We start from the raw sequence: 7,466 nt of genomic DNA, 5'->3' as shown, positions 1-7,466 counted from the left end.
GGCAAATGATTCAAGTTCGTAAACATGGATGCCCGATATTTTTAAGCACTTTAGTGAATGAGACATTTGTATGGGGCTAACAATTATGAAATATAAGGTGATACATAGTTTGTAGAGGATTGGCAGATGAATGAGACTGTGACCCATGCCCATCTAGAATGGCTGTTTGCTATAATTACCTAACAAGTAGCATTGGTTTAAGGTTACCATAAAGATAAGCAGCTTAAGGCCCTCTGCAATTTAAGCTCTGCCCTGAGCTCTGTCGCAACAGCTTCTTTTTATTTTCTAATGAGCAAAACAGAAAGGAAAGAAAGAGCATCCATATATATCATCCCATCTTACTTGCTTAAGTATGTATGTTGCATCATGCAGCAAGGTGAAACAGCTGTTCTCTCTATTATCTCATGTTGTGCATGTGACCATGAAGAGTGTCAAAATTTATAAGGTCATGAAGATCTGGTCTCATTCTGGGGATCATCCCCAGTGCTTTTGTTTATCCAGCAATTAACAATATTGTTCTTTTGTAAAGCTATATTCTGGTCCTGAAGCTTCCTGTATTGCTACAGTGAGAACTGATTTTCTTGGCTCCCAGCAAGGTCAAAAAGGAACAAAATGAAGTCTTCCAAATGTAAAAAGACGAACCACAAAAGTATTAAACCGACATTTTTCTATTTTTCCTCTATTATTTGTATTTTGGAAGGGTATTTTATTTTGGTTATTATTTTTCACAACAAAGTAAAACTAAAATACTGAATCTAACCATAATTTCAAAAGCCTGAATTGGAATTACAACATATACAGCAGCAGGCAGTTCAGAAAACTGGCCTTTTTAAACATTTCAGAATGGCTGGAAATATCATCTGCCAAAAGCACATGGAACACCTCTTAAACAGACGCAGAACAGTATGCTACAAAGGACACTGAATTCAAGTGCCCTTTAAAACAGTTATCCAGCTTTAAATACAAGCTGAAGTGAAAGCCAAAAGACATTCATATGACTGAAACACCACAGCTTGGACTTCCTCATACTGTGTGCTAAGGAAAAAAATGGATTGTAAAAAGTCATGAGCTGAGCTTCCATTGACCTTTGCTCTGCCTTCTTAACTCTGAAGAGCGCAGTGCTTCAGGACTAAAGATAACCATAATCATGCTTCAGGAAGAGATAGTCCAGATTCATAATACCTGCTAGTATGCTAGCAGAGGGAAAAAAGAAAAAATCAAAACCTCAAAGGTATTTCTACTCTATAATTAACCACAACAAAGTGACTTAGGAATAACATTTCTTTTTGACAACAGATTTTTTTTTTTTTTCTAAGAGTATTGTTGCTTTATGCAGTAAAGCAGTTCTGCTCTGTTAGTTTCACTGAAAAAGTACAGGAGGCTCAAAGGTGGAAAATCATCCTTGTTTTGGCAGACCAGGCTCTTTACCGTGGGTTAAGAGCACAGTCCTGACAGCAAAGTCGTGTTTTTCCAGAGCTCATTTTGGAAGGAAACGGAATAGCATGCTCCATTTCTAACCCTTTCTATTTTTCCTTACTTCTTTGCCCTTTTCCAGCCTCCAGTTGCAAGAAATTTGGGTACAGCTCACGCAAGCTCTACTCGCTGTTGAATTAGTGTAACTCCTGCTGGCTCACAACAGCAGAAGCAAACATGGTATGATGATCTCCACTGAGGTCCCAAAGCACTGTTTTGAAGTTTCTTCTGTCATAACTGAAGTTTGCAGAAAATCCAGGAAAAAAAAAAATCACATCCTACTTTTTTTCTAGCTATATTGTTGATACCAACTTACCAAATAGGTTCATGCAAGATAGAGTCACGCATATGTGAAAGACTGCAGCTTAAACATATCCAAACATGTCCAATTCATGTGATCACTGCAGATAAAAAGGCAACTGTCTACTGCCTTTTTTGAGAAAAAACAGAATCTACTGTTTTTTTAAACACCTGACTTTGGGAGCTCTGGACGTTACCAACAGCTGGACCTAGCAATCCATTTCCAGCTATTGAGATCTCCACTGTGCCCACATCAATGAGTGTCCACAAAGCACTAGTGAGAAAGATGCGCTAGCAGGAGGCCACCTTTTCTGCTGAAGGAACACAGCCAGCCAGGGTAACCAGAAGAGAACTTTCTTGCCTTCACCAGGTAATAAATACAAGACAAAGAATAAGGAAACCAAATGCTTCTCACAAGGAGAGAGTCACAAAAGGCTTGAGTCTCTCCCAGTGGAGCCAAATGAAGGTAAGAGCTCATTTGAAAGCTGGGAATATGTGACTAGTACTTCAGAAGAGCTAGGAAGCAAGAATCCCACTGGAATGAATGTGAACCACAAATATGATTGTTACATTTATTTCTCGAGGAAGCAGAAAAAATCTTGTGAGACACCAGAGAATATGCTAGAGAGAAAACACAAGGAACAAGTTACATTCTGGAAAAGAGGGAGAAAGGATTGTTTTCTCTGTGTGGGACAAACACCTAAGTAGTGCTTGGTCCTGTAAATTCTCATCACATCTGAGTATCTCTGTTGAAGTGAATCTCCCAGTGGCCTCATTGCAGTCCTAGTGAATCCATAGATTTCAGTGAGTTTTTAGTCACCAGATAAGTGTGTTTGTAAGGCTGGTGGTGGGTGAGATTGGGACCAGTTCTTAATATTTATTTTGTAAGCAGAAGGGTCCTAAGGTTTTGTACTGTGGAAAGGCTTATCCTCAAAAAGAATCAATTCATGATACTCATCTTCTATCACAATATCAGGGAAATTGTGTTTGATTCCCTGCAAAGTGAGCAGGGGGAGAAGTTGCCAACACACAGCAGTCAAGAATGCAATGTATGTTTTCTAATTTTCCAAACATAGGAATTTACATGAAAGTATTCTAATCTTTTCCTAGGTCAGAATTTCTGATTATATTATATATATATGTTTCTCTTACAAAACAAGAGTTTTGTGTTTTGTTTTTTTTTTTTGATTGTTTGTTTGTTTTTTAATTGTTACTGGGACGGCAAATCTTTAAAGAGATTCATGTAATCCAGAGAGTTGCCTATATATTTCCTGTAGAAATACTACAAAGAAAAGATAGAGATACTCCCCTCCTGACCTCCCTCAGTCCTACACCTTCCTTAAATTATGTCACAATACTAGTGAAAGGCTTTCTTTAAGGTTAGAGAGGGCGAATCTGAAGCAACTGTATGTGAAGGTAAACTCAGCACTCAAAGAAAGTGATAACAGTATCTGCTTTTAACATTCCTCAGCATCCTCTTTCCTTGAACTGAGGCCCTGCCAGCACTTATTATAGCAAAGTTAGTCTCTTCCTGTAAGCTACATCTAAGTGTTTGATTGCTTCACCATATTGAAGGTGAAATACATACTTTGAAGAAACCACAGTTCCTATTTTAAGAGATTTCATCATTTAAGGCCACAGCTGGTCAGTACCAAACAAGCAATCAAGAGACTAAGGACTGTCAACAAAGAACAGTTCTTTACATCAGAGAATCAGACACATTTGCACTCAATTAATATATACAATATATAATACTTTAATATTTTTAATGCTTTAATACTTTAATATAAGACAATAATATAAATCCTTTGCTTAAAAATAGACAAAGATAAGTCGTAAAGAGTGTGGTACCCCACAACCCAATCATTATGTATACAATATCAGTGCACAGCAGTAGTTATCATCATGCCTAACCATTCCATTAGCTATAGCAACAAAAAAGATACTCTATCAATTCCTTATCATGTTTTGGATGTACCTGGAGATATTATTGTAAAGCTGTCTCCATGATACAGTCAAAGGGGTGATATTCTAGCATTTGTTTAAAAGTGAAATTTATATAATCCTGAAAATCCTTAATTAGGGTTGATTAAACATAATCCCCTGTCATGTATGGGTGGCACAGATGACTTTAGGTCATTTTCAGTGTTCTTGAGGTTCAGTAGAAACTAATTTGACTGTAGTAGAAGTTAGCTCTGCTTCAAAATGATACGAATCTGTTCGTAGCCTCAAAGAAGCAGGGATCACTGGAGTGCAGGAATGCTCTGGACTCTCACCTATTCAGGAAAACCTCATTCATTTTCATTTTCAAGGCTAAAAATCTGTTGGTACACAGCTTTCCAGTTCTTTTCTATCAATATTATATGGGCATTCATGCATGAAGGAGAATTTACATCTGCATAGATCTGCTATCCCAACAGCTGTTTTGCAGCACCTGGGTAGTGCAAAGCAGAAAGAATAAGGCTGAGAAGAAAACTCATGTTATAGCAGGTCACAATTCAGTAAACCTTTCAGCCTCACCTCAAACATTTCCATCTGCAAAGCTGTATCTGGAGAAGGCATACAGCATTTACAGAGCACTCAACAAAAGAGTAAACTCTTTGTCGTTTTCCATAGCAGCTTTCCAGTGAAGGAAAACACTTGTAGAACAACAGTAATAACTTTCTTTTTACATAAGTATAGTTCACTAGTGATGGTTCCCACATGGAGAAGAAATGCCTCTTTTTTTTTCTTTTTTTTTTTTTTCTTTTTTTTTTTTTTGTATTTACTTGGCACTTGGGACCTATTTATTACTTCATATACTTGGATGTAATGGCAGTTAACACACAGTTATGATGGGGAAGTGATGTAGGATTCTGAAAGATACAAATTGCAGTGCATATTAAACTTTAATTTGCTGCCAGTCGCAAGTTCTTCAGCCTTCCTAGGCCTGCATGACCCCTCCAGAAGAAGCATAGTGGACATGAGCTGTAAGGTGTCTTAGTTAAACCTAGTGCTGCAATCCTGCTCACTGGCAGAATGATATCACTATGTCTTATTCTTGCTGCATTTTCCTGATCCTATGCAGATGGACATAAGTAATTGCTGTTTATGCTGCAGTCGAACTGTACAATACTTGGCTTCCATGGTCACCTTAGAACAGGTGGTTTACAACATTTGCATTAGTTTCAAAATGTTCTCTAAATCCTTATACTTTTACTAATTGCAGTGGAAAATACCACAATTAAGTATAAGATTCAGTGCGTGATTAAGATACTTATATTTACATGTCTACATTTAATTGTCTCTGTGTATGCCAGACACACAAGCTCCAGTGAAGGCTTAACCAATACAGCCCGTGGAGCTGGAAGAGCCATTCCCAGATCCAGGCACAAAGTAAATTAAATCACTCTCTAGACTGTGCTGATTAGATAACGGCTGTCATGGGAACTTAAACACCCTTACTGGAATTCAACTGCCTACTTACAAAAACCCAGTGCCATTTGAGAAGCCTTAGTCCCCTAGCTGGCAGTCTGGAGGAACAGATATCTCCTGCAGGTCCTGCGATATCTGTCAGACCTGCTGCGCATATCTTGGACACCCTAGAGCTCCTCACATGGTCCTAGGTACAACCCCCCATGGTGTGTTTGCAGACACTGCAAGCATTTTTAAAGTCTCTTTGCAATGCCCAATGCTGGAACTGTCTTAAAAAAAAAAAAAAAAAAAAAGTAGTAATCAAGCACTGCAGTTGTAAACATCCAGCACTCAAATGCAGGTTTCAGGGAGATCTGCAGCCACGTGTTAGATTTTCTATTCAATAGTGGGGCAGAATCAGGGACCCCTGAATGGGATTCAGAAAGCAGAGGTCTAAAAAAGCAGCTAGTAGAAAATGCTCTAAGTAGCAGATTGTCACCCTATTTAAGACTTTCTATACCTAATTACAGGCTGAAGAGATAACTCCATCTGATGGTGTATCACCATCTAGAAACTGGGGACATTTTTTTCTTCCAAGAAAACCAAGACAACCACACACCTCCTGTTTAGCCAGTAGTCCAGTGGCAGTGGTCCAGATCCTGCCAGAGCAGAGCCAAATCCTTGTATTTCCCTGCAGGAGTACCCTAGTCATCACTGTATTTTTCCTTGGGTAATACCAGTAAGCAAGCCATGGAGTTGCTGACTTTTTTAATCACTGACTAAAAAGCATCTAATCAGTCAATGAAAAATTTTAAAGAACCAGAAGAAACTGACAGCTCAAATGCCCTAAAACCTCTGAAGTCTGGTGGTTTACAAACACTGTTAGACCCTTTCAGCCAAAGGATTGGCCCAAAAACATATTTCTCATAAGTGCTAGGGACACTTTATCTTCTGAAATTCAAAATAAAATCTCTACTGTCTTTAAGCATTAAGGCTGAGTTGTCTGTGGATATGCTGAGAAATAAAATTTGAGACATATGAGCAGCTTTGAAATCATAATCCTAAGTACATAGGAATTTTATATACTGCCAGTGCTCAGAGTTAGCTGAGTAAGGAGTGAGAAAATCTGTGCTTTAGATTTAGGCTTCTAAAGAGGTATTTAGGTATATAAATTCTGCTTTAATCTCAGCTATTCTAGCTCTTAAATAGCTAATTTGGCACAAAGTTCGTTGTTCAGTTATAGCAAAAAGTTGATTTAAAATGTTCAACATTTTAACAAACCTTTAACATGAAGTTAAAACTGAATTACCACACACAATATATATAAATCTGTTATGCATTAATATTCTATTTTTATGTCTTGTACCTTAAATCACCATACTGTATAATGAAAAAGATATATCAAACATAAAAGCAAGCATGTTTCTCAGCAGCTTACTGTAAGCTAAAGTAATTGTTATTTTTTGTTTCTAGAAATTAAATGAATGAACGTATCTTTTATCACACCATAATGAGATGCATTTTTATGTCTGCTAAATACATTATTTAATACCAAAATATAAAACTACAAGGAAATGTTAGTGGAGCTTGCTGGGATGAGGTCAACTTGCTGCTAGAAAAGTAAATATAGATCACAAATACAAAAGAATCTGGAAAATAACTCTGACTATTTTTAGCTAATGGCATGCTTCTGCTCCTTGAGTGATAATACTCCCTTCAAGCTGGAACTTACACTAAGTCTTATGCAGCAAGTGTAATCTCAGAAGAGGACAATATGCATCTGATTTTTTTATTTTCTCTTTTAATATTATCTACTGGGAAATATTATTATGATTTCTTTTTCCTCTTGGTTTCATTTTTTTCTTGCCTCTATATGTATAATTTCTTGCTATATGTGTAATTTCTTAGAAGCATGATAGGAATTAGGACTGCACTGGCCTAACAAAGCATACAGTCTAACAGTTGCATTTGCATTCATGAATACATTTACACTACTAAAGGAATCCTCAGTGTTCACAGAGTGCACACAATTAGTAAATTATTTTAATATTACAGATTTACAGTAAAAATATTTTGTGCTGAAGTGGAAAGACAGGGATACTGCTCACAGACTGAACTGTATGGTACTCAGATTCAAATGATGAGCATTATCTTTCAGAAAGAGAAAAAAAAAATCTGTTATTAGGCAAGAATGGATTAATTTTTATCTTAATCCAGTTTATATAAAAGCGTTTCCTCTTCTTTGATGTGGTATATACTAAGTGAAAACATCATACTCTACCCATCAAAATCATGCAAGT

General features: G+C 37.0%; 1 protein-coding gene across 1 annotated transcript in view; it reads right to left on the bottom strand.

The window, feature by feature from the left end:
• HMGCLL1 (3-hydroxy-3-methylglutaryl-CoA lyase like 1) overlaps window positions 1-7,466 on the bottom strand; it is a 234,821-nt gene that overhangs the window by 98,565 nt on the left and 128,790 nt on the right. The window lies entirely within an intron of this gene.

Source organism: Aythya ferina (genome assembly GCF_964211825.1).
Source record: "Aythya ferina genome assembly, chromosome: 3".
NCBI classification, from domain to species: domain Eukaryota; kingdom Metazoa; phylum Chordata; class Aves; order Anseriformes; family Anatidae; genus Aythya; species Aythya ferina.
Note: the sequence above shows the minus strand (reverse complement) of the source record. Positions and strands in the feature narration are given on the sequence as shown.